At 42.6% G+C, this 26,897-nt stretch overlaps 6 non-coding genes across 6 annotated transcripts; all 6 read left to right on the top strand.

Moving 5' to 3' along the window:
• Positions 1-2,123: 2,123 nt before the first annotated feature.
• Positions 2,124-2,205, top strand: trnas-gcu (transfer RNA serine (anticodon GCU)). The gene has a single exon. It is a non-coding gene; the product is annotated as a tRNA-Ser (tRNA).
• A 2,316-nt stretch (positions 2,206-4,521) lies between these two features.
• On the top strand, positions 4,522-4,603 carry trnas-gcu (transfer RNA serine (anticodon GCU)). The gene has a single exon. It is a non-coding gene; the product is annotated as a tRNA-Ser (tRNA).
• A 3,751-nt stretch (positions 4,604-8,354) lies between these two features.
• On the top strand, positions 8,355-8,436 carry trnas-gcu (transfer RNA serine (anticodon GCU)). Its single transcript has one exon. It is a non-coding gene; the product is annotated as a tRNA-Ser (tRNA).
• Positions 8,437-9,888: 1,452 nt separating this feature from the next.
• On the top strand, positions 9,889-9,970 carry trnas-gcu (transfer RNA serine (anticodon GCU)). Its single transcript has one exon. It is a non-coding gene; the product is annotated as a tRNA-Ser (tRNA).
• A 1,452-nt stretch (positions 9,971-11,422) lies between these two features.
• trnas-gcu (transfer RNA serine (anticodon GCU)) lies at positions 11,423-11,504 on the top strand. Its single transcript has one exon. It is a non-coding gene; the product is annotated as a tRNA-Ser (tRNA).
• Positions 11,505-14,409: 2,905 nt separating this feature from the next.
• Positions 14,410-14,491, top strand: trnas-gcu (transfer RNA serine (anticodon GCU)). The gene has a single exon. It is a non-coding gene; the product is annotated as a tRNA-Ser (tRNA).
• Positions 14,492-26,897: the final 12,406 nt, after the last annotated feature.

Here is a 26,897-nt window from a genome sequence, read left to right as displayed (position 1 = left end):
TGCAGAAACACAGGTTAGATAAAGCAAAATGTTAAGTTATGACAAGATTTTCACTGGGGATGATGCAAACGTGAGATGTTAAGGATGGACTGCTAATCCATTGTGCTCTGCACTCGTGGGTTCGAAGCCCATCCTCGTCGGTTTCTTTGCTTAGATATGGAAAAAAATGGAAAATTACAACAAGGTTTTCACTGGGAATGATGTAAATTCAAGATGCAAAGGTCAACCTTGTGGAGAATTCCCCTGTGAACATGGCCTCCTGGCACAGCTGCAACGCGGGTTAGACTCCATATGATCATCTTCTTTTGATAACACTCTCTTTCGTCTTCTCCTAATGATGCTTTTCAGTGACGAGATGGCCGAGTGGTTAAGGTGATGGTGAGTTATGCTTTGTTTGCTAGTCTACAAAACAACCTATTTAGTGACAACATCTTTAACCCTACTTATCAACATTTGGACGAGGGATGACCTTGGCTCAAGGTCCAAAGTAGAGTCTTGTGGAGAATGTGGGCATCGACCCCACTACCTCTTGCATGGCTCTACCATTTGTGCTATTTCCCCTTTCAACATGGCTTACTGGGCAGAAACACAGGTTAGATAAAGCAAAATGTTAAGTTATGACAAGATTTTCGCTGGGGATGATGCAAACGTGAGATGTTAAGGACGGACTGCTAATCCATTGTGCTCTGCACACGTGGGTTCGAATCCCATCCTCGTCGTTGTGTAGGAATGTTTCTTTGCTTAGATATTGAAAAAAATGTAAAGTTACAACAAGGTTTTCACTGGGAATGATGTAAATTCAAGATGCAAAGGTGAACCTTGTGGAGAATATGGGTATTGATCCCACTACCTCTCGCATGCTAAGCAAGCGCTCTACCATTTGAGCTAATTCCCCTTTCAACATGGCTTACTGGCACTGCAGAAACACAGGTTAGATAAAGCAAAATGTTAAGTTATGACAAGATTTTCGCTGGGGATGATGCAAACGTGAGATGTTAAGGACGGACTGCTAATCCATTGTGCTCTGCACACGTGGGTTCGAATCCCATCCTCGTCGTTGTGTAGGAATGTTTCTTTACTTAGATATTGAAAAAAATGTAAAGTTACAACAAGGTTTTCACTGGGAATGATGTAAATTCAAGATGCAAAGGTGAACCTTGTGGAGAATATGGGCATTGATCCCACTACCTCTCGCATGCTAAGCAAGCGCTCTACCATTTGAGCTAATTCCCCTTTCAACATGGCTTACTGGCACTGCAGAAACACAGGTTTGATAAAGCAAAATGTTAAGTTATGACAAGATTTTCACTGGGGATGATGCAAACGTGAGATGTTAAGGACGGACTGCTAATCCATTGTGCTCTGCACACGTGGGTTCGAATCCCATCCTCGTCGTTGTGTAGGAATGTTTCTTTGCTTAGATATGGAAAAAAATTTAAAGTTACAACAAGGTTTTCACTGGGAATGATGTAAATTCAAGATGCAAAGGTGAACCTTGTGGAGAATATGGGCATTGATCCAACTATCTCTCGCATGCTAAGCAAGTGCTCTACCATTTGAGCTAATTCCCCTTTCAGCATGGCTTACTGGCACTGCAGAAACACAGGTTAGATAAAGCAAAATGTTAAGTTACAACAAGGTTTTCACTGGGAATGATGTAAATTCAAGATGCAAAGGTCAACCTTGTGGAGAATTCCCCTGTGAACATGGCCTCCTGGCACAGCTGCAACACGGGTTAGACTCCATATGATCATCTTCTTTTGATAACACTCTCTTTTGTCTTCTCCTAATGATGCTTTTCAGTGACGAGATGGCCGAGTGGTTAAGGTGATGGTGAGTTATGCTTTGTTTGCAAGTCTACAAAACAACCTATTTAGTGACAACATCTTTAACCCTACTTATCAACATTTGGACTAGGGATGACCTTGGCTCAAGGTCTAAAGTAGAGTCTTGTGGAGAATGTGGGCATCGACCCCACTACCTCTTGCATGGCTCTACCATTTGTGCTATTTCCCCTGTGAACATGGCTTCCTGGCACTGCAGCTCCGCATGGGTCAGATTCCGCATAAGCAGCTTCTTATGATAACACTCTCTTTTGTCTTGTCCTAATATCAGTTTTTGGTGACGAGGTGGCCGAGTGGTTAAGGAGATGGACTGCTAATCCATTGTGCTCTGCACGCGTGGGTTCGAATCCCATCCTCGTCGTCGTGTAGGATTGTTTCTTTGCTTAGATATGGAAAAAAGCTAAAGTTACACCAAGGTTTTCACTGGGAATGATGTAAATTCAAGATGCAAAGGTGAACCTTGTGGAGAATATGGGCATCGATCCCAATACCTCTCGCATGCTAAGCAAGCACTCTACCATTTGAGCTAATTCCCCTTTCAACGTGGTTTACTGGGCAGAAACACAGGTTAGATAAAGCAAAATGTTAAGTTATGACAAGATTTTCACTGGGGATGATGCAAACGTGAGATGTTAAGGATGGACTGCTAATCCATTGTGCTCTGCACTCGTGGGTTCGAAGCCCATCCTCGTCGGTTTCTTTGCTTAGATATGGAAAAAAATGTAAAATTACAACAAGGTTTTCACTGGGAATGATGTAAATTCAAGATGCAAAGGTCAACCTTGTGGAGAATTCCCCTGTGAACATGGCCTCCTGGCACAGCTGCAACGCGGGTTAGACTCCATATGATCATCTTCTTTTGATAACACTCTCTTTCGTCTTCTCCTAATGATGCTTTTCAGTGACGAGATGGCCGAGTGGTTAAGGTGATGGTGAGTTATGCTTTGTTTGCTAGTCTACAAAACAACCTATTTAGTGACAACATCTTTAACCCTACTTATCAACATTTGGACGAGGGATGACCTTGGCTCAAGGTCTAAAGTAGAGTCTTGTGGAGAATGTGGGCATCGACCCCACTACCTCTTGCATGGCTCTACCATTTGTGCTATTTCCCCTTTCAACATGGCTTACTGGGCAGAAACACAGGTTAGATAAAGCAAAATGTTAAATTATGACAAGATTTTCGCTGGGGATGATGCAAACGTGAGATGTTAAGGACGGACTGCTAATCCATTGTGCTCTGCACACGTGGGTTCGAATCCCATCCTCGTCGTTGTGTAGGAATGTTTCTTTGCTTAGATCTTGAAAAAAATGTAAAGTTACAACAAGGTTTTCACTGGGAATGATGTAAATTCAAGATGCAAAGGTGAACCTTGTGGAGAATATGGGCATTGATCCCACTACCTCTCGCATGCTAAGCAAGCGCTCTACCATTTGAGCTAATTCCCCTTTCAACATGGCTTACTGGCACTGCAGAAACACAGGTTAGATAAAGCAAAATGTTAAGTTATGACAAGATTTTCGCTGGGGATGATGCAAACGTGAGATGTTAAGGACGGACTGCTAATCCATTGTGCTCTGCACACGTGGGTTCGAATCCCATCCTCGTCGTTGTGTAGGAATGTTTCTTTACTTAGATATTGAAAAAAATGTAAAGTTACAACAAGGTTTTCACTGGGAATGATGTAAATTCAAGATGCAAAGGTGAACCTTGTGGAGAATATGGGCATTGATCCCACTACCTCTCGCATGCTAAGCAAGCGCTCTACCATTTGAGCTAATTCCCCTTTCAACATGGCTTACTGGCACTGCAGAAACACAGGTTTGATAAAGCAAAATGTTAAGTTATGACAAGATTTTCACTGGGGATGATGCAAACGTGAGATGTTAAGGACGGACTGCTAATCCATTGTGCTCTGCACACGTGGGTTCGAATCCCATCCTCGTCGTTGTGTAGGAATGTTTCTTTGCTTAGATATGGAAAAAAATTTAAAGTTACAACAAGGTTTTCACTGGGAATGATGTAAATTCAAGATGCAAAGGTGAACCTTGTGGAGAATATGGGCATTGATCCAACTATCTCTCGCATGCTAAGCAAGTGCTCTACCATTTGAGCTAATTCCCCTTTCAGCATGGCTTACTGGCACTGCAGAAACACAGGTTAGATAAAGCAAAATGTTAAGTTACAACAAGGTTTTCACTGGGAATGATGTAAATTCAAGATGCAAAGGTCAACCTTGTGGAGAATTCCCCTGTGAACATGGCCTCCTGGCACAGCTGCAACACGGGTTAGACTCCATATGATCATCTTCTTTTGATAACACTCTCTTTTGTCTTCTCCTAATGATGCTTTTCAGTGACGAGATGGCCGAGTGGTTAAGGTGATGGTGAGTTATGCTTTGTTTGCAAGTCTACAAAACAACCTATTTAGTGACAACATCTTTAACCCTACTTATCAACATTTGGACTAGGGATGACCTTGGCTCAAGGTCTAAAGTAGAGTCTTGTGGAGAATGTGGGCATCGACCCCACTACCTCTTGCATGGCTCTACCATTTGTGCTATTTCCCCTGTGAACATGGCTTCCTGGCACTGCAGCTCCGCATGGGTCAGATTCCGCATAAGCAGCTTCTTATGATAACACTCTCTTTTGTCTTGTCCTAATATCAGTTTTTGGTGACGAGGTGGCCGAGTGGTTAAGGAGATGGACTGCTAATCCATTGTGCTCTGCACGCGTGGGTTCGAATCCCATCCTCGTCGTCGTGTAGGATTGTTTCTTTGCTTAGATATGGAAAAAAGCTAAAGTTACACCAAGGTTTTCACTGGGAATGATGTAAATTCAAGATGCAAAGGTGAACCTTGTGGAGAATATGGGCATCGATCCCAATACCTCTCGCATGCTAAGCAAGCACTCTACCATTTGAGCTAATTCCCCTTTCAACGTGGTTTACTGGGCAGAAACACAGGTTAGATAAAGCAAAATGTTAAGTTATGACAAGATTTTCACTGGGGATGATGCAAACGTGAGATGTTAAGGATGGACTGCTAATCCATTGTGCTCTGCACTCGTGGGTTCGAAGCCCATCCTCGTCGGTTTCTTTGCTTAGATATGGAAAAAAATGTAAAATTACAACAAGGTTTTCACTGGGAATGATGTAAATTCAAGATGCAAAGGTCAACCTTGTGGAGAATTCCCCTGTGAACATGGCCTCCTGGCACAGCTGCAACGCGGGTTAGACTCCATATGATCATCTTCTTTTGATAACACTCTCTTTCGTCTTCTCCTAATGATGCTTTTCAGTGACGAGATGGCCGAGTGGTTAAGGTGATGGTGAGTTATGCTTTGTTTGCTAGTCTACAAAACAACCTATTTAGTGACAACATCTTTAACCCTACTTATCAACATTTGGACGAGGGATGACCTTGGCTCAAGGTCTAAAGTAGAGTCTTGTGGAGAATGTGGGCATCGACCCCACTACCTCTTGCATGGCTCTACCATTTGTGCTATTTCCCCTTTCAACATGGCTTACTGGGCAGAAACACAGGTTAGATAAAGCAAAATGTTAAATTATGACAAGATTTTCGCTGGGGATGATGCAAACGTGAGATGTTAAGGACGGACTGCTAATCCATTGTGCTCTGCACACGTGGGTTCGAATCCCATCCTCGTCGTTGTGTAGGAATGTTTCTTTGCTTAGATCTTGAAAAAAATGTAAAGTTACAACAAGGTTTTCACTGGGAATGATGTAAATTCAAGATGCAAAGGTGAACCTTGTGGAGAATATGGGCATTGATCCCACTACCTCTCGCATGCTAAGCAAGCGCTCTACCATTTGAGCTAATTCCCCTTTCAACATGGCTTACTGGCACTGCAGAAACACAGGTTAGATAAAGCAAAATGTTAAGTTATGACAAGATTTTCGCTGGGGATGATGCAAACGTGAGATGTTAAGGACGGACTGCTAATCCATTGTGCTCTGCACACGTGGGTTCGAATCCCATCCTCGTCGTTGTGTAGGAATGTTTCTTTGCTTAGATATGGAAAAAAATGTAAAGTTACAACAAGGTTTTCACTGGGAATGATGTAAATTCAAGATGCAAAGGTGAACCTTGTGGAGAATATGGGCATTGATCCAACTATCTCTCGCATGCTAAGCAAGTGCTCTACCATTTGAGCTAATTCCCCTTTCAGCATGGCTTACTGGCACTGCAGAAACACAGGTTAGATAAAGCAAAATGTTAAGTTACAACAAGGTTTTCACTGGGAATGATGTAAATTCAAGATGCAAAGGTGAACCTTGTGGAGAATATGGGCATCGATCCCACTACCTCTCGCATGCTAAGCAAGCGCTCTACCATTTGAGCTAATTCCCCTTTCAATGTGGTTTACTGGGCAGAAACACAGGTTAGATAAAGCAAAATGTTAAGTTATGACAAGATTTTCACTGGGGATGATGCAAACGTGAGATGTTAAGGATGGACTGCTAATCCATTGTGCTCTGCACGCGTGGGTTCGAATCCCATCCTCGTCGTTGTGTAGGAATGTTTCTTTGCTTAGATATTGAAAAAAATGTAAAGTTACAACAAGGTTTTCACTGGGAATGATGTAAATTCAAGATGCAAAGGTGAACCTTGTGGAGAATATGGGCATCGATCCCACTACCTCTCGCATGCTAAGCAAGCGCTCTACCATTTGAGCTAATTCCCCTTTCAATGTGGTTTACTGGCACTGCAGAAACACAGGTTAGATAAAGCAAAATGTTAAGTTATGACAAGATTTTCACTGGGGATGATGCAAACGTGAGATGTTAAGGATGGACTGCTAATCCATTGTGCTCTGCACTCGTGGGTTCGAAGCCCATCCTCGTCGGTTTCTTTGCTTAGATATGGAAAAAAATGTAAAGTTACAACAAGGTTTTCACTGGGAATGATGTAAATTCAAGATGCAAAGGTCAACCTTGTGGAGAATTCCCCTGTGAACATGGCCTCCTGGCACAGCTGCAACGCGGGTTAGACTCCATATGATCATCTTCTTTTGATAACACTCTCTTTCGTCTTCTCCTAATGATGCTTTTCAGTGACGAGATGGCCGAGTGGTTAAGGTGATGGTGAGTTATGCTTTGTTTGCAAGTCTACAAAACATCCTATTTAGTGACAACATCTTTAACCCTACTTATCAACATTTGGACGAGGGATGACCTTGGCTCAAGGTCTAAAGTAGAGTCTTGTGGAGAATGTGGGCATCGACCCCACTACCTCTTGCATGGCTCTACCATTTGTGCTATTTCCCCTTTCAACATGGCTTACTGGGCAGAAACACAGGTTAGATAAAGCAAAATGTTAGGTTATGACAAGATTTTCACTGGAGATGATGCAAACGTGAGATGTTAAGGATGGACTGCTAATCCATTGTGCTCTGCACGCGTGGGTTCGAATCCCATCCTTGTCGTTGTGTAGGAATGTTTCTTTGCTTAGATATTGAAAAAAATGTAAAGTTACAACAAGGTTTTCACTGGGAATGATGTAAATTCAAGATGCAAAGGTGAACCTTGTGGAGAATATGGGCATCGATCCCACTACCTCTCGCATGCTAAGCAAGAACTCTACCATTTGAGCTAATTCCCCTTTCAATGTGGTTTACTGGGCAGAAACACAGGTTAGATAAAGCAAAATGTTAAGTTATGACAAGATTTTCACTGGGGATGATGCAAACGTGAGATGTTAAGGATGGACTGCTAATCCATTGTGCTCTGCACTCGTGGGTTCGAATCCCATCCTCGTCGTTGTGTAGGAATGTTTCTTTGCTTAGATATGGAAAAAAATGTAAAGTTACAACAAGGTTTTCACTGGGAATGATGTAAATTCAAGATGCAAAGGTGAACCTTGTGGAGAATATGGGCATTGATCCAACTATCTCTCGCATGCTAAGCAAGTGCTCTACAATTTGAGCTAATTCCCCTTTCAGCATGGCTTACTGGCACTGCAGAAACACAGGTTAGATAAAGCAAAATGTTAAGTTACAACAAGGTTTTCACTGGGAATGATGTAAATTCAAGATGCAAAGGTCAACCTTGTGGAGAATTCCCCTGTGAACATGGCCTCCTGGCACAGCTGCAACACGGGTTAGACTCCATATGATCATCTTCTTTTGATAACACTCTCTTTTGTCTTCTCCTAATGATGCTTTTCAGTGACGAGATGGCCGAGTGGTTAAGGTGATGGTGAGTTATGCTTTGTTTGCAAGTCTACAAAACAACCTATTTAGTGACAACATCTTTAACCCTACTTATCAACATTTGGACTAGGGATGACCTTGGCTCAAGGTCTAAAGTAGAGTCTTGTGGAGAATGTGGGCATCGACCCCACTACCTCTTGCATGGCTCTACCATTTGTGCTATTTCCCCTGTGAACATGGCTTCCTGGCACTGCAGCTCCGCATGGGTCAGATTCCGCATAAGCAGCTTCTTATGATAACACTCTCTTTCGTCTTGTCCTAATATCAGTTTTTGGTGATGAGGTGGCCGAGTGGTTAAGGCGATGGACTGCTAATCCATTGTGCTCTGCACGCGTGGGTTCGAATCCCATCCTCGTCGTCGTGTAGGATTGTTTCTTTGCTTAGATATGGAAAAAAGCTAAAGTTACACCAAGGTTTTCACTGGGAATGATGTAAATTCAAGATGCAAAGGTGAACCTTGTGGAGAATATGGGCATCGATCCCAATACCTCTCGCATGCTAAGCAAGCACTCTACCATTTGAGCTAATTCCCCTTTCAACGTGGTTTACTGGGCAGAAACACAGGTTAGATAAAGCAAAATGTTAAGTTATGACAAGATTTTCACTGGGGATGATGCAAACGTGAGATGTTAAGGATGGACTGCTAATCCATTGTGCTCTGCACTCGTGGGTTCGAAGCCCATCCTCGTCGGTTTCTTTGCTTAGATATGGAAAAAAATGTAAAATTACAACAAGGTTTTCACTGGGAATGATGTAAATTCAAGATGCAAAGGTCAACCTTGTGGAGAATTCCCCTGTGAACATGGCCTCCTGGCACAGCTGCAACGCGGGTTAGACTCCATATGATCATCTTCTTTTGATAACACTCTCTTTCGTCTTCTCCTAATGATGCTTTTCAGTGACGAGATGGCCGAGTGGTTAAGGTGATGGTGAGTTATGCTTTGTTTGCTAGTCTACAAAACAACCTATTTAGTGACAACATCTTTAACCCTACTTATCAACATTTGGACGAGGGATGACCTTGGCTCAATGTCTAAAGTAGAGTCTTGTGGAGAATGTGGGCATCGACCCCACTACCTCTTGCATGGCTCTACCATTTGTGCTATTTCCCCTTTCAACATGGCTTACTGGGCAGAAACACAGGTTAGATAAAGCAAAATGTTAAGTGATGACAAGATTTTCGCTGGGGATGATGCAAACGTGAGATGTTAAGGACGGACTGCTAATCCATTGTGCTCTGCACACGTGGGTTCGAATCCCATCCTCGTCGTTGTGTAGGAATGTTTCTTTGCTTAGATCTTGAAAAAAATGTAAAGTTACAACAAGGTTTTCACTGGGAATGATGTAAATTCAAGATGCAAAGGTCAACCTTGTGGAGAATTCCCCTGTGAACATGGCCTCCTGGCACAGCTGCAACACGGGTTAGACTCCATATGATCATCTTCTTTTGATAACACTCTCTTTTGTCTTCTCCTAATGATGCTTTTCAGTGACGAGATGGCCGAGTGGTTAAGGTGATGGTGAGTTATGCTTTGTTTGCAAGTCTACAAAACAACCTATTTAGTGACAACATCTTTAACCCTACTTATCAACATTTGGACTAGGGATGACCTTGGCTCAAGGTCTAAAGTAGAGTCTTGTGGAGAATGTGGGCATCGACCCCACTACCTCTTGCATGGCTCTACCATTTGTGCTATTTCCCCTGTGAACATGGCTTCCTGGCACTGCAGCTCCGCATGGGTCAGATTCCGCATAAGCAGCTTCTTATGATAACACTCTCTTTCGTCTTGTCCTAATATCAGTTTTTGGTGATGAGGTGGCCGAGTGGTTAAGGCGATGGACTGCTAATCCATTGTGCTCTGCACGCGTGGGTTCGAATCCCATCCTCGTCGTCGTGTAGGATTGTTTCTTTGCTTAGATATGGAAAAAAGCTAAAGTTACACCAAGGTTTTCACTGGGAATGATGTAAATTCAAGATGCAAAGGTGAACCTTGTGGAGAATATGGGCATCGATCCCAATACCTCTCGCATGCTAAGCAAGCACTCTACCATTTGAGCTAATTCCCCTTTCAACGTGGTTTACTGGGCAGAAACACAGGTTAGATAAAGCAAAATGTTAAGTTATGACAAGATTTTCACTGGGGATGATGCAAACGTGAGATGTTAAGGATGGACTGCTAATCCATTGTGCTCTGCACTCGTGGGTTCGAAGCCCATCCTCGTCGGTTTCTTTGCTTAGATATGGAAAAAAATGTAAAATTACAACAAGGTTTTCACTGGGAATGATGTAAATTCAAGATGCAAAGGTCAACCTTGTGGAGAATTCCCCTGTGAACATGGCCTCCTGGCACAGCTGCAACGCGGGTTAGACTCCATATGATCATCTTCTTTTGATAACACTCTCTTTCGTCTTCTCCTAATGATGCTTTTCAGTGACGAGATGGCCGAGTGGTTAAGGTGATGGTGAGTTATGCTTTGTTTGCTAGTCTACAAAACAACCTATTTAGTGACAACATCTTTAACCCTACTTATCAACATTTGGACGAGGGATGACCTTGGCTCAATGTCTAAAGTAGAGTCTTGTGGAGAATGTGGGCATCGACCCCACTACCTCTTGCATGGCTCTACCATTTGTGCTATTTCCCCTTTCAACATGGCTTACTGGGCAGAAACACAGGTTAGATAAAGCAAAATGTTAAGTGATGACAAGATTTTCGCTGGGGATGATGCAAACGTGAGATGTTAAGGACGGACTGCTAATCCATTGTGCTCTGCACACGTGGGTTCGAATCCCATCCTCGTCGTTGTGTAGGAATGTTTCTTTGCTTAGATCTTGAAAAAAATGTAAAGTTACAACAAGGTTTTCACTGGGAATGATGTAAATTCAAGATGCAAAGGTCAACCTTGTGGAGAATTCCCCTGTGAACATGGCCTCCTGGCACAGCTGCAACACGGGTTAGACTCCATATGATCATCTTCTTTTGATAACACTCTCTTTTGTCTTCTCCTAATGATGCTTTTCAGTGACGAGATGGCCGAGTGGTTAAGGTGATGGTGAGTTATGCTTTGTTTGCAAGTCTACAAAACAACCTATTTAGTGACAACATCTTTAACCCTACTTATCAACATTTGGACTAGGGATGACCTTGGCTCAAGGTCTAAAGTAGAGTCTTGTGGAGAATGTGGGCATCGACCCCACTACCTCTTGCATGGCTCTACCATTTGTGCTATTTCCCCTGTGAACATGGCTTCCTGGCACTGCAGCTCCGCATGGGTCAGATTCCGCATAAGCAGCTTCTTATGATAACACTCTCTTTCGTCTTGTCCTAATATCAGTTTTTGGTGACGAGGTGGCGGAGTGGTTAAGGCGATGGACTGCTAATCCATTGTGCTCTGCACGCGTGGGTTCGAATCCCATCCTCGTCGTCGTGTAGGATTGTTTCTTTGCTTAGATATGGAAAAAAGCTAAAGTTACACCAAGGTTTTCACTGGGAATGATGTAAATTCAAGATGCAAAGGTGAACCTTGTGGAGAATATGGGCATCGATCCCAATACCTCTCCCATGCTAAGCAAGCACTCTACCATTTGAGCTAATTCCCCTTTCAACGTGGTTTACTGGGCAGAAACACAGGTTAGATAAAGCAAAATGTTAAGTTATGACAAGATTTTCACTGGGGATGATGCAAACGTGAGATGTTAAGGATGGACTGCTAATCCATTGTGCTCTGCACTCGTGGGTTCGAAGCCCATCCTCGTCGGTTTCTTTGCTTAGATCTGGAAAAAAATGTAAAATTACAACAAGGTTTTCACTGGGAATGATGTAAATTCAAGATGCAAAGGTCAACCTTGTGGAGAATTCCCCTGTGAACATGGCCTCCTGGCACAGCTGCAACGCGGGTTAGACTCCATATGATCATCTTCTTTTGATAACACTCTCTTTCGTCTTCTCCTAATGATGCTTTTCAGTGACGAGATGGCCGAGTGGTTAAGGTGATGGTGAGTTATGCTTTGTTTGCTAGTCTACAAAACAACCTATTTAGTGACAACATCTTTAACCCTACTTATCAACATTTGGACGAGGGATGACCTTGGCTCAAGGTCTAAAGTAGAGTCTTGTGGAGAATGTGGGCATCGACCCCACTACCTCTTGCATGGCTCTACCATTTGTGCTATTTCCCCTTTCAACATGGCTTACTGGGCAGAAACACAGGTTAGATAAAGCAAAATGTTAAGTGATGACAAGATTTTCGCTGGGGATGATGCAAACGTGAGATGTTAAGGACGGACTGCTAATCCATTGTGCTCTGCACACGTGGGTTCGAATCCCATCCTCGTCGTTGTGTAGGAATGTTTCTTTGCTTAGATCTTGAAAAAAATGTAAAGTTACAACAAGGTTTTCACTGGGAATGATGTAAATTCAAGATGCAAAGGTCAACCTTGTGGAGAATATGGGCAATGATCCCACTACCTCTCGCATGCTAAGCAAGCGCTCTACCATTTGAGCTAATTCCCCTTTCAACATGGCTTACTGGCACTGCAGAAACACAGGTTAGATAAAGCAAAATGTTAAGTTATGACAAGATTTTCGCTGGGGATGATGCAAACGTGAGATGTTAAGGACGGACTGCTAATCCATTGTGCTCTGCACACGTGGGTTCGAATCCCATCCTCGTCGTTGTGTAGGAATGTTTCTTTGCTTAGATATGGAAAAAAATGTAAAGTTACAACAAGGTTTTCACTGGGAATGATGTAAATTCAAGATGCAAAGGTGAACCTTGTGGAGAATATGGGCATTGATCCAACTATCTCTCGCATGCTAAGCAAGTGCTCTACCATTTGAGCTAATTCCCCTTTCAGCATGGCTTACTGGCACTGCAGAAACACAGGTTAGATAAAGCAAAATGTTAAGTTACAACAAGGTTTTCACTGGGAATGATGTAAATTCAAGATGCAAAGGTGAACCTTGTGGAGAATATGGGCATCGATCCCAATACCTCTCGCATGCTAAGCAAGCACTCTACCATTTGAGCTAATTCCCCTTTCAACGTGGTTTACTGGGCAGAAACACAGGTTAGATAAAGCAAAATGTTAAGTTATGACAAGATTTTCACTGGGGATGATGCAAACGTGAGATGTTAAGGATGGACTGCTAATCCATTGTGCTCTGCACTCGTGGGTTCGAAGCCCATCCTCGTCGGTTTCTTTGCTTAGATATGGAAAAAAATGTAAAATTACAACAAGGTTTTCACTGGGAATGATGTAAATTCAAGATGCAAAGGTCAACCTTGTGGAGAATTCCCCTGTGAACATGGCCTCCTGGCACAGCTGCAACACGGGTTAGACTCCATATGATCATCTTCTTTTGATAACACTCTCTTTTGTCTTCTCCTAATGATGCTTTTCAGTGACGAGATGGCCGAGTGGTTAAGGTGATGGTGAGTTATGCTTTGTTTGCAAGTCTACAAAACAACCTATTTAGTGACAACATCTTTAACCCTACTTATCAACATTTGGACTAGGGATGACCTTGGCTCAAGGTCTAAAGTAGAGTCTTGTGGAGAATGTGGGCATCGACCCCACTACCTCTCGCATGCTAAGCAAGCGCTCTACCATTTGAGCTAATTCCCCTTTCAACATGGCTTACTGGCACTGCAGAAACACAGGTTAGATAAAGCAAAATGTTAAGTTATGACAAGATTTTCGCTGGGGATGATGCAAACGTGAGATGTTAAGGACGGACTGCTAATCCATTGTGCTCTGCACACGTGGGTTCGAATCCCATCCTCGTCGTTGTGTAGGAATGTTTCTTTGCTTAGATCTTGAAAAAAATGTAAAGTTACAACAAGGTTTTCACTGGGAATGATGTAAATTCAAGATGCAAAGGTCAACCTTGTGGAGAATTCCCCTGTGAACATGGCCTCCTGGCACAGCTGCAACACGGGTTAGACTCCATATGATCATCTTCTTTTGATAACACTCTCTTTTGTCTTCTCCTAATGATGCTTTTCAGTGACGAGATGGCCGAGTGGTTAAGGTGATGGTGAGTTATGCTTTGTTTGCAAGTCTACAAAACAACCTATTTAGTGACAACATCTTTAACCCTACTTATCAACATTTGGACTAGGGATGACCTTGGCTCAAGGTCTAAAGTAGAGTCTTGTGGAGAATGTGGGCATCGACCCCACTACCTCTTGCATGGCTCTACCATTTGTGCTATTTCCCCTGTGAACATGGCTTCCTGGCACTGCAGCTCCGCATGGGTCAGATTCCGCATAAGCAGCTTCTTATGATAACACTCTCTTTCGTCTTGTCCTAATATTAGTTTTTGGTGACGAGGTGGCCGAGTGGTTAAGGCGATGGACTGCTAATCCATTGTGCTCTGCACGCGTGGGTTCGAATCCCATCCTCGTCGTCGTGTAGGATTGTTTCTTTGCTTAGATATGGAAAAAAGCTAAAGTTACACCAAGGTTTTCACTGGGAATGATGTAAATTCAAGATGCAAAGGTGAACCTTGTGGAGAATATGGGCATCGATCCCAATACCTCTCGCATGCTAAGCAAGCACTCTACCATTTGAGCTAATTCCCCTTTCAACGTGGTTTACTGGGCAGAAACACAGGTTAGATAAAGCAAAATGTTAAGTTATGACAAGATTTTCACTGGGGATGATGCAAACGTGAGATGTTAAGGATGGACTGCTAATCCATTGTGCTCTGCACTCGTGGGTTCGAAGCCCATCCTCGTCGGTTTCTTTGCTTAGATATGGAAAAAAATGTAAAATTACAACAAGGTTTTCACTGGGAATGATGTAAATTCAAGATGCAAAGGTCAACCTTGTGGAGAATTCCCCTGTGAACATGGCCTCCTGGCACAGCTGCAACGCGGGTTAGACTCCATATGATCATCTTCTTTTGATAACACTCTCTTTCGTCTTCTCCTAATGATGCTTTTCAGTGACGAGATGGCCGAGTGGTTAAGGTGATGGTGAGTTATGCTTTGTTTGCTAGTCTACAAAACAACCTATTTAGTGACAACATCTTTAACCCTACTTATCAACATTTGGACGAGGGATGACCTTGGCTCAAGGTCTAAAGTAGAGTCTTGTGGAGAATGTGGGCATCGACCCCACTACCTCTTGCATGGCTCTACCATTTGTGCTATTTCCCCTTTCAACATGGCTTACTGGGCAGAAACACAGGTTAGATAAAGCAAAATGTTAAGTGATGACAAGATTTTCGCTGGGGATGATGCAAACGTGAGATGTTAAGGACGGACTGCTAATCCATTGTGCTCTGCACACGTGGGTTCGAATCCCATCCTCGTCGTTGTGTAGGAATGTTTCTTTGCTTAGATATTGAAAAAAATGTAAAGTTACAACAAGGTTTTCACTGGGAATGATGTAAATTCAAGATGCAAAGGTGAACGTTGTGGAGAATATGGGCATTGATCCCACTACCTCTCGCATGCTAAGCAAGCGCTCTACCATTTGAGCTAATTCCCCTTTCAACATGGCTTACTGGCACTGCAGAAACACAGGTTAGATAAAGCAAAATGTTAAGTTATGACAAGATTTTCGCTGGGGATGATGCAAACGTGAGATGTTAAGGACGGACTGCTAATCCATTGTGCTCTGCACACGTGGGTTCGAATCCCATCCTCGTCGTTGTGTAGGAATGTTTCTTTGCTTAGATATGGAAAAAAATGTAAAGTTACAACAAGGTTTTCACTGGGAATGATGTAAATTCAAGATGCAAACGTGAACCTTGTGGAGAATATGGGCATTGATCCAACTATCTCTCGCATGCTAAGCAAGTGCTCTACCATTTGAGCTAATTCCCCTTTCAGCATGGCTTACTGGCACTGCAGAAACACAGGTTAGATAAAGCAAAATGTTAAGTTACAACAAGGTTTTCACTGGGAATGATGTAAATTCAAGATGCAAAGGTGAACCTTGTGGAGAATATGGGCATCGATCCCAATACCTCTCGCATGCTAAGCAAGCACTCTACCATTTGAGCTAATTCCCCTTTCAACGTGGTTTACTGGGCAGAAACACAGGTTAGATAAAGCAAAATGTTAAGTTATGACAAGATTTTCACTGGGGATGATGCAAACGTGAGATGTTAAGGATGGACTGCTAATCCATTGTGCTCTGCACTCGTGGGTTCGAAGCCCATCCTCGTCGGTTTCTTTGCTTAGATATGGAAAAAAATGTAAAATTACAACAAGGTTTTCACTGGGAATGATGTAAATTCAAGATGCAAAGGTCAACCTTGTGGAGAATTCCCCTGTGAACATGGCCTCCTGGCACAGCTGCAACGCGGGTTAGACTCCATATGATCATCTTCTTTTGATAACACTCTCTTTCGTCTTCTCCTAATGATGCTTTTCAGTGACGAGATGGCCGAGTGGTTAAGGTGATGGTGAGTTATGCTTTGTTTGCTAGTCTACAAAACAACCTATTTAGTGACAACATCTTTAACCCTACTTATCAACATTTGGACGAGGGATGACCTTGGCTCAAGGTCTAAAGTAGAGTCTTGTGGAGAATGTGGGCATCGACCCCACTACCTCTTGCATGGCTCTACCATTTGTGCTATTTCCCCTTTCAACATGGCTTACTGGGCAGAAACACAGGTTAGATAAAGCAAAATGTTAAGTGATGACAAGATTTTCGCTGGGGATGATGCAAACGTGAGATGTTAAGGACGGACTGCTAATCCATTGTGCTCTGCACACGTGGGTTCGAATCCCATCCTCGTCGTTGTGTAGGAATGTTTCTTTGCTTAGATCTTGAAAAAAATGTAAAGTTACAACAAGGTTTTCACTGGGAATGATGTAAATTCAAGATGCAAAGGTGAACCTTGTGGAGAATATGGGCATTGACCCCACTACCTCTCGCATGCTAAGCAAGCGCTCTACCATTTGAGCTAATTCCCCTTTCAACATGGCTTACTGGCACTGCAGAAACACAGGTTAGATAAAGCAAAATGTTAAGTTATGACAAGATTTTCGCTGGGGATGATGCAAACGTGAGATGTTAAGGACGGACTGCTAATCCATTGTGCTCTGCACACGTGGGTTCGAATCCCATCCTCGTCGTTGTGTAGGAATGTTTCTTTGCTTAGATATGGAAAAAAATGTAAAGTTACAACAAGGTTTTCACTGGGAATGATGTAAATTCAAGATGCAAAGGTGAACCTTGTGGAGAATATGGGCATTGATCCAACTATCTCTCGCATGCTAAGCAAGTGCTCTACCATTTGAGCTAATTCCCCTTTCAGCATGGCTTACTGGCACTGCAGAAACACAGGTTAGATAAAGCAAAATGTTAAGTTACAACAAGGTTTTCACTGGGAATGATGTAAATTCAAGATGCAAAGGTGAACCTTGTGGAGAATTCCCCTGTGAACATGGCCTCCTGGCACAGCTGCAACGCGGGTTAGACTCCATATGATCATCTTCTTTTGATAACACTCTCTAGGAATGTTTCTTTGCTTAGATATTGAAAAAAATGTAAAGTTACAACAAGGTTTTCACTGGGAATGATGTAAATTCAAGATGCAAAGGTGAACCTTGTGGAGAATATGGGCATCGATCCCACTACCTCTCGCATGCTAAGCAAGCGCTCTACCATTTGAGCTAATTCCCCTTTCAATGTGGTTTACAGGCACTGCAGAAACACAGGTTAGATAAAGCAAAATGTTAAGTTATGACAAGATTTTCACTGGGGATGATGCAAACGTGAGATGTTAAGGATGGACTGCTAATCCATTGTGCTCTGCACGCGTGGGTTCGAATCCCATCCTCGTCGTTGTGTAGGAATGTTTCTTTGCTTAGATATTGAAAAAAATGTGAAGTTACAACAAGGTTTTCACTGGGAATGATGTAAATTCAAGATACAAAGGTCAACCTTGTGGAGAATATGGGCATTGATCCCACTACCTCTCGCATGCTAAGCAAGCGCTCTACCATTTGAGCTAATTCCCCTTTCAATGTGGTTTACTGGCACTGCAGAAACACAGGTTAGATAAAGCAAAATGTTACGTTATGACAAGATTTTCACTGGGGATGATGCAAACGTGAGATGTTAAGGATGGACTGCTAATCCATTGTGCTCTGCACTCGTGGGTTCGAAGCCCATCCTCGTCGGTTTCTTTGCTTAGATATGGAAAAAAATGTAAAATTACAACAAGGTTTTCACTGGGAATGATGTAAATTCAAGATGCAAAGGTCAACCTTGTGGAGAATTCCCCTGTGAACATAGCCTCCTGGCACAGCTGCAACGCGGGTTAGACTCCATATGATCATCTTCTTTTGATAACACTCTCTTTCGTCTCCTCCTAATGATGCTTTTCAGTGACGAGATGGCCGAGTGGTTAAGGTGATGGTGAGTTATGCTTTGTTTGCAAGTCTACAAAACAACCTATTTAGTGACAACATCTTTAACCCTACTTATCAACATTTGGACGAGGGATGACCTTGGCTCAAGGTCTAAAGTAGAGTCTTGTGGAGAATATGGGCATCGACCCCACTACCTCTTGCATGGCTCTACCATTTGTGCTATTTCCCCTTTCAACATGGCTTACTGGGCAGAAACACAGGTTAGATAAAGCAAAATGTTAGGTTATGACAAGATTTTCACTGGAGATGATGCAAACGTGAGATGTTAAGGATGGACTGCTAATCCATTGTGCTCTGCACGCGTGGGTTCGAATCCCATCCTCGTCGTTGTGTAGGAATGTTTCTTTGCTTAGATATTGAAAAAAATGTAAAGTTACAACAAGGTTTTCACTGGGAATGATGTAAATTCAAGATGCAAAGGTGAACCTTGTGGAGAATATGGGCATCGATCCCACTACCTCTCGCATGCTAAGCAAGCACTCTACCATTTGAGCTAATTCCCCTTTCAATGTGGTTTACTGGGCAGAAACACAGGTTAGATAAAGCAAAATGTTAAGTTATGACAAGATTTTCACTGGGGATGATGCAAACGTGAGATGTTAAGGATGGACTGCTAATCCATTGTGCTCTGCACGCGTGGGTTCGAATCCCATCCTCGTCGTTGTGTAGGAATGTTTCTTTGCTTAGATATTGAAAAAAATGTAAAGTTACAACAAGGTTTTCACTGGGAATGATGTAAATTCAAGATGCAAAGGTGAACCTTGTGGAGAATATGGGCATCGATCCCACTACCTCTCGCATGCTAAGCAAGCGCTCTACCATTTGAGCTAATTCCCCTTTCAATGTGGTTTACTGGCACTGCAGAAACACAGGTTAGATAAAGCAAAATGTTACGTTATGACAAGATTTTCACTGGGGATGATGCAAACGTGAGATGTTAAGGATGGACTGCTAATCCATTGTGCTCTGCACGCGTGGGTTCGAATCCCATCCTCGTCGTCGTGTAGGATTGTTTCTTTGCTTAGATATGGAAAAAAGCTAAAGTTACACCAAGGTTTTCACTGGGAATGATGTAAATTCAAGATGCAAAGGTGAACCTTGTGGAGAATATGGGCATCGATCCCAATACCTCTCGCATGCTAAGCAAGCACTCTACCATTTGAGCTAATTCCCCTTTCAACGTGGTTTACTGGGCAGAAACACAGGTTAGATAAAGCAAAATGTTAAGTTATGACAAGATTTTCACTGGGGATGATGCAAACGTGAGATGTTAAGGATGGACTGCTAATCCATTGTGCTCTGCACTCGTGGGTTCGAAGCCCATCCTCGTCGGTTTCTTTGCTTAGATATGGAAAAAAATGGAAAATTACAACAAGGTTTTCACTGGGAATGATGTAAATTCAAGATGCAAAGGTCAACCTTGTGGAGAATTCCCCTGTGAACATGGCCTCCTGGCACAGCTGCAACGCGGGTTAGACTCCATATGATCATCTTCTTTTGATAACACTCTCTTTCGTCTTCTCCTAATGATGCTTTTCAGTGACGAGATGGCCGAGTGGTTAAGGTGATGGTGAGTTATGCTTTGTTTGCTAGTCTACAAAACAACCTATTTAGTGACAACATCTTTAACCCTACTTATCAACATTTGGACGAGGGATGACCTTGGCTCAAGGTCTAAAGTAGAGTCTTGTGGAGAATGTGGGCATCGACCCCACTACCTCTTGCATGGCTCTACCATTTGTGCTATTTCCCCTTTCAACATGGCTTACTGGGCAGAAACACAGGTTAGATAAAGCAAAATGTTAAATTATGACAAGATTTTCGCTGGGGATGATGCAAACGTGAGATGTTAAGGACGGACTGCTAATCCATTGTGCTCTGCACACGTGGGTTCGAATCCCATCCTCGTCGTTGTGTAGGAATGTTTCTTTGCTTAGATCTTGAAAAAAATGTAAAGTTACAACAAGGTTTTCACTGGGAATGATGTAAATTCAAGATGCAAAGGTGAACCTTGTGGAGAATATGGGCATTGATCCCACTACCTCTCGCATGCTAAGCAAGCGCTCTACCATTTGAGCTAATTCCCCTTTCAACATGGCTTACTGGCACTGCAGAAACACAGGTTAGATAAAGCAAAATGTTAAGTTATGACAAGATTTTCGCTGGGGATGATGCAAACGTGAGATGTTAAGGACGGACTGCTAATCCATTGTGCTCTGCACACGTGGGTTCGAATCCCATCCTCGTCGTTGTGTAGGAATGTTTCTTTGCTTAGATATGGAAAAAGATGTAAAGTTACAACAAGGTTTTCACTGGGAATGATGTAAATTCAAGATGCAAAGGTGAACCTTGTGGAGAATATGGGCATTGACCCCACTACCTCTCGCATGCTAAGCAAGCGCTCTACCATTTGAGCTAATTCCCCTTTCAACATGGCTTACTGGCACTGCAGAAACACAGGTTAGATAAAGCAAAATGTTAAGTTATGACAAGATTTTCGCTGGGGATGATGCAAACGTGAGATGTTAAGGACGGACTGCTAATCCATTGTGCTCTGCACACGTGGGTTCGAATCCCATCCTCGTCGTTGTGTAGGAATGTTTCTTTGCTTAGATATGGAAAAAAATGTAAAGTTACAACAAGGTTTTCACTGGGAATGATGTAAATTCAAGATGCAAAGGTGAACCTTGTGGAGAATATGGGCATTGATCCAACTATCTCTCGCATGCTAAGCAAGTGCTCTACCATTTGAGCTAATTCCCCTTTCAGCATGGCTTACTGGCACTGCAGAAACACAGGTTAGATAAAGCAAAATGTTAAGTTACAACAAGGTTTTCACTGGGAATGATGTAAATTCAAGATGCAAAGGTGAACCTTGTGGAGAATTCCCCTGTGAACATGGCCTCCTGGCACAGCTGCAACGCGGGTTAGACTCCATATGATCATCTTCTTTTGATAACACTCTCTAGGAATGTTTCTTTGCTTAGATATTGAAAAAAATGTAAAGTTACAACAAGGTTTTCACTGGGAATGATGTAAATTCAAGATGCAAAGGTGAACCTTGTGGAGAATATGGGCATCGATCCCACTACCTCTCGCATGCTAAGCAAGCGCTCTACCATTTGAGCTAATTCCCCTTTCAATGTGGTTTACAGGCACTGCAGAAACACAGGTTAGATAAAGCAAAATGTTAAGTTATGACAAGATTTTCACTGGGGATGATGCAAACGTGAGATGTTAAGGATGGACTGCTAATCCATTGTGCTCTGCACGCGTGGGTTCGAATCCCATCCTCGTCGTTGTGTAGGAATGTTTCTTTGCTTAGATATTGAAAAAAATGTGAAGTTACAACAAGGTTTTCACTGGGAATGATGTAAATTCAAGATACAAAGGTCAACCTTGTGGAGAATATGGGCATTGATCCCACTACCTCTCGCATGCTAAGCAAGCGCTCTACCATTTGAGCTAATTCCCCTTTCAATGTGGTTTACTGGCACTGCAGAAACACAGGTTAGATAAAGCAAAATGTTACGTTATGACAAGATTTTCACTGGGGATGATGCAAACGTGAGATGTTAAGGATGGACTGCTAATCCATTGTGCTCTGCACTCGTGGGTTCGAAGCCCATCCTCGTCGGTTTCTTTGCTTAGATATGGAAAAAAATGTAAAATTACAACAAGGTTTTCACTGGGAATGATGTAAATTCAAGATGCAAAGGTCAACCTTGTGGAGAATTCCCCTGTGAACATGGCCTCCTGGCACAGCTGCAACGCGGGTTAGACTCCATATGATCATCTTCTTTTGATAACACTCTCTTTCGTCTCCTCCTAATGATGCTTTTCAGTGACGAGATGGCCGAGTGGTTAAGGTGATGGTGAGTTATGCTTTGTTTGCAAGTCTACAAAACAACCTATTTAGTGACAACATCTTTAACCCTACTTATCAACATTTGGACGAGGGATGACCTTGGCTCAAGGTCTAAAGTAGAGTCTTGTGGAGAATATGGGCATCGACCCCACTACCTCTTGCATGGCTCTACCATTTGTGCTATTTCCCCTTTCAACATGGCTTACTGGGCAGAAACACAGGTTAGATAAAGCAAAATGTTAGGTTATGACAAGATTTTCACTGGAGATGATGCAAACGTGAGATGTTAAGGATGGACTGCTAATCCATTGTGCTCTGCACGCGTGGGTTCGAATCCCATCCTCGTCGTTGTGTAGGAATGTTTCTTTGCTTAGATATTGAAAAAAATGTAAAGTTACAACAAGGTTTTCACTGGGAATGATGTAAATTCAAGATGCAAAGGTGAACCTTGTGGAGAATATGGGCATCGATCCCACTACCTCTCGCATGCTAAGCAAGCACTCTACCATTTGAGCTAATTCCCCTTTCAATGTGGTTTACTGGGCAGAAACACAGGTTAGATAAAGCAAAATGTTAAGTTATGACAAGATTTTCACTGGGGATGATGCAAACGTGAGATGTTAAGGATGGACTGCTAATCCATTGTGCTCTGCACGCGTGGGTTCGAATCCCATCCTCGTCGTTGTGTAGGAATGTTTCTTTGCTTAGATATTGAAAAAAATGTAAAGTTACAACAAGGTTTTCACTGGGAATGATGTAAATTCAAGATGCAAAGGTGAACCTTGTGGAGAATATGGGCATCGATCCCACTACCTCTCGCATGCTAAGCAAGCGCTCTACCATTTGAGCTAATTCCCCTTTCAATGTGGTTTACTGGCACTGCAGAAACACAGGTTAGATAAAGCAAAATGTTACGTTATGACAAGATTTTCACTGGGGATGATGCAAACGTGAGATGTTAAGGATGGACTGCTAATCCATTGTGCTCTGCACTCGTGGGTTCGAAGCCCATCCTCCTCGGTTTCTTTGCTTAGATATGGAAAAAAATGTAAAGTTACAACAAGGTTTTCACTGGGAATGATGTAAATTCAAGATGCAAAGGTCAACCTTGTGGAGAATTCCCCTGTGAACATGGCCTCCTGGCACAGCTGCAACGCGGGTTAGACTCCATATGATCATCTTCTTTTGATAACACTCTCTTTCGTCTTCTCCTAATGATGCTTTTCAGTGACGAGATGGCCGAGTGGTTAAGGTGATGGTGAGTTATGCTTTGTTTGCTAGTCTACAAAACAACCTATTTAGTGACAACATCTTTAACCCTACTTATCAACATTTGGACGAGGGATGACCTTGGCTCAAGGTCTAAAGTAGAGTCTTGTGGAGAATGTGGGCATCGACCCCACTACCTCTTGCATGGCTCTACCATTTGTGCTATTTCCCCTTTCAACATGGCTTACTGGGCAGAAACACAGGTTAGATAAAGCAAAATGTTAAGTGATGACAAGATTTTCGCTGGGGATGATGCAAACGTGAGATGTTAAGGACGGACTGCTAATCCATTGTGCTCTGCACGCGTGGGTTCGAATCCCATCCTCGTCGTTGTGTAGGAATGTTTCTTTGCTTAGATATGGAAAAAAATGTAAAGTTACAACAAGGTTTTCACTGGGAATGATGTAAATTCAAGATGCAAAGGTGAACCTTGTGGAGAATATGGGCATTGATCCAACTATCTCTCGCATGCTAAGCAAGTGCTCTACCATTTGAGCTAATTCCCCTTTCAGCATGGCTTACTGGCACTGCAGAAACACAGGTTAGATAAAGCAAAATGTTAAGTTACAACAAGGTTTTCACTGGGAATGATGTAAATTCAAGATGCAAAGGTGAACCTTGTGGAGAATATGGGCATCGATCCCAATACCTCTCGCATGCTAAGCAAGCACTCTACCATTTGAGCTAATTCCCCTTTCAATGTGGTTTACTGGGCAGAAACACAGGTTAGATAAAGCAAAATGTTAAGTTATGACAAGATTTTCACTGGGGATGATGCAAACATGAGATGTTAAGGATGGACTGCTAATCCATTGTGCTCTGCACTCGTGGGTTCGAAGCCCATCCTCGTCGGTTTCTTTGCTTAGATATGGAAAAAAATGTAAAATTACAACAAGGTTTTCACTGGGAATGATGTAAATTCAAGATGCAAAGGTCAACCTTGTGGAGAATTCCCCTGTGAACATGGCCTCCTGGCACAGCTGCAACGCGGGTTAGACTCCATATGATCATCTTCTTTTGATAACACTCTCTTTCGTCTTCTCCTAATGATGCTTTTCAGTGACGAGATGGCCGAGTGGTTAAGGTGATGGTGAGTTATGCTTTGTTTGCTAGTCTACAAAACAACCTATTTAGTGACAACATCTTTAACCCTACTTATCAACATTTGGACGAGGGATGACCTTGGCTCAAGGTCTAAAGTAGAGTCTTGTGGAGAATGTGGGCATCGACCCCACTACCTCTTGCATGGCTCTACCATTTGTGCTATTTCCCCTTTCAACATGGCTTACTGGGCAGAAACACAGGTTAGATAAAGCAAAATGTTAAGTGATGACAAGATTTTCGCTGGGGATGATGCAAACGTGAGATGTTAAGGACGGACTGCTAATCCATTGTGCTCTGCACACGTGGGTTCGAATCCCATCCTCGTCGTTGTGTAGGAATGTTTCTTTGCTTAGATCTTGAAAAAAATGTAAAGTTACAACAAGGTTTTCACTGGGAATGATGTAAATTCAAGATGCAAAGGTGAACCTTGTGGAGAATATGGGCATTGACCCCACTACCTCTCGCATGCTAAGCAAGCGCTCTACCATTTGAGCTAATTCCCCTTTCAACATGGCTTACTGGCACTGCAGAAACACAGGTTAGATAAAGCAAAATGTTAAGTTATGACAAGATTTTCGCTGGGGATGATGCAAACGTGAGATGTTAAGGACGGACTGCTAATCCATTGTGCTCTGCACACGTGGGTTCGAATCCCATCCTCGTCGTTGTGTAGGAATGTTTCTTTGCTTAGATATGGAAAAAAATGTAAAGTTACAACAAGGTTTTCACTGGGAATGATGTAAATTCAAGATGCAAAGGTGAACTTTGTGGAGAATATGGGCATTGATCCAAATATCTCTCACATGCTAAGCAAGTGCTCTACCATTTGAGCTAATTCCCCTTTCAGCATGGCGTACTGGCACTGCAGAAACACAGGTTAGATAAAGCAAAATGTTAAGTTACAACAAGGTTTTCACTGGGAATGATGTAAATTCAAGATGCAAAGGTGAACCTTGTGGAGAATTCCCCTGTGAACATGGCCTCCTGGCACAGCTGCAACGCGGGTTAGACTCCATATGATCATCTTCTTTTGATAACACTCTCTAGGAATGTTTCTTTGCTTAGATATTGAAAAAAATGTAAAGTTACTACAAGGTTTTCACTGGGAATGATGTAAATTCAAGATGCAAAGGTGAACCTTGTGGAGAATATGGGCATCGATCCCACTACCTCTCGCATGCTAAGCAAGCGCTCTACCATTTGAGCTACTTCCCCTTTCAATGTGGTTTACTGGCACTGCAGAAACACAGGTTAGATAAAGCAAAATGTTAAGTTATGACAAGATTTTCACTGGGGATGATGCAAACGTGAGATGTTAAGGATGGACTGCTAATCCATTGTGCTCTGCACGCGTGGGTTCGAATCCCATCCTCGTCGTTGTGTAGGAATGTTTCTTTGCTTAGATATTGAAAAAAATGTGAAGTTACAACAAGGTTTTCACTGGGAATGATGTAAATTCAAGATACAAAGGTCAACCTTGTGTAGAATATGGGCATCGATCCCACTACCTCTCGCATGCTAAGCAAGCGCTCTACCATTTGAGCTAATTCCCCTTTCAATGTGGTTTACTGGCACTGCAGAAACACAGGTTAGATAAAGCAAAATGTTACGTTATGACAAGATTTTCACTGGGGATGATGCAAACGTGAGATGTTAAGGATGGACTGCTAATCCATTGTGCTCTGCACTCGTGGGTTCGAAGCCCATCCTCGTCGGTTTCTTTGCTTAGATATGGAAAAAAATGTAAAATTACAACAAGGTTTTCACTGGGAATGATGTAAATTCAAGATGCAAAGGTCAACCTTGTGGAGAATTCCCCTGTGAACATGGCCTCCTGGCACAGCTGCAACGCGGGTTAGACTCCATATGATCATCTTCTTTTGATAACACTCTCTTTCGTCTCCTCCTAATGATGCTTTTCAGTGACGAGATGGCCGAGTGGTTAAGGTGATGGTGAGTTATGCTTTGTTTGCAAGTCTACAAAACAACCTATTTAGTGACAACATCTTTAACCCTACTTATCAACATTTGGACGAGGGATGACCTTGGCTCAAGGTCTAAAGTAGAGTCTTGTGGAGAATATGGGCATCGACCCCACTACCTCTTGCATGGCTCTACCATTTGTGCTATTTCCCCTTTCAACATGGCTTACTGGGCAGAAACACAGGTTAGAT

Source organism: Labrus bergylta, chromosome 14 (genome assembly GCF_963930695.1).
Source record: "Labrus bergylta chromosome 14, fLabBer1.1, whole genome shotgun sequence".
NCBI lineage: Eukaryota > Metazoa > Chordata > Actinopteri > Labriformes > Labridae > Labrus > Labrus bergylta.
This window is presented reverse-complemented; position numbering and strand designations above follow the sequence as displayed.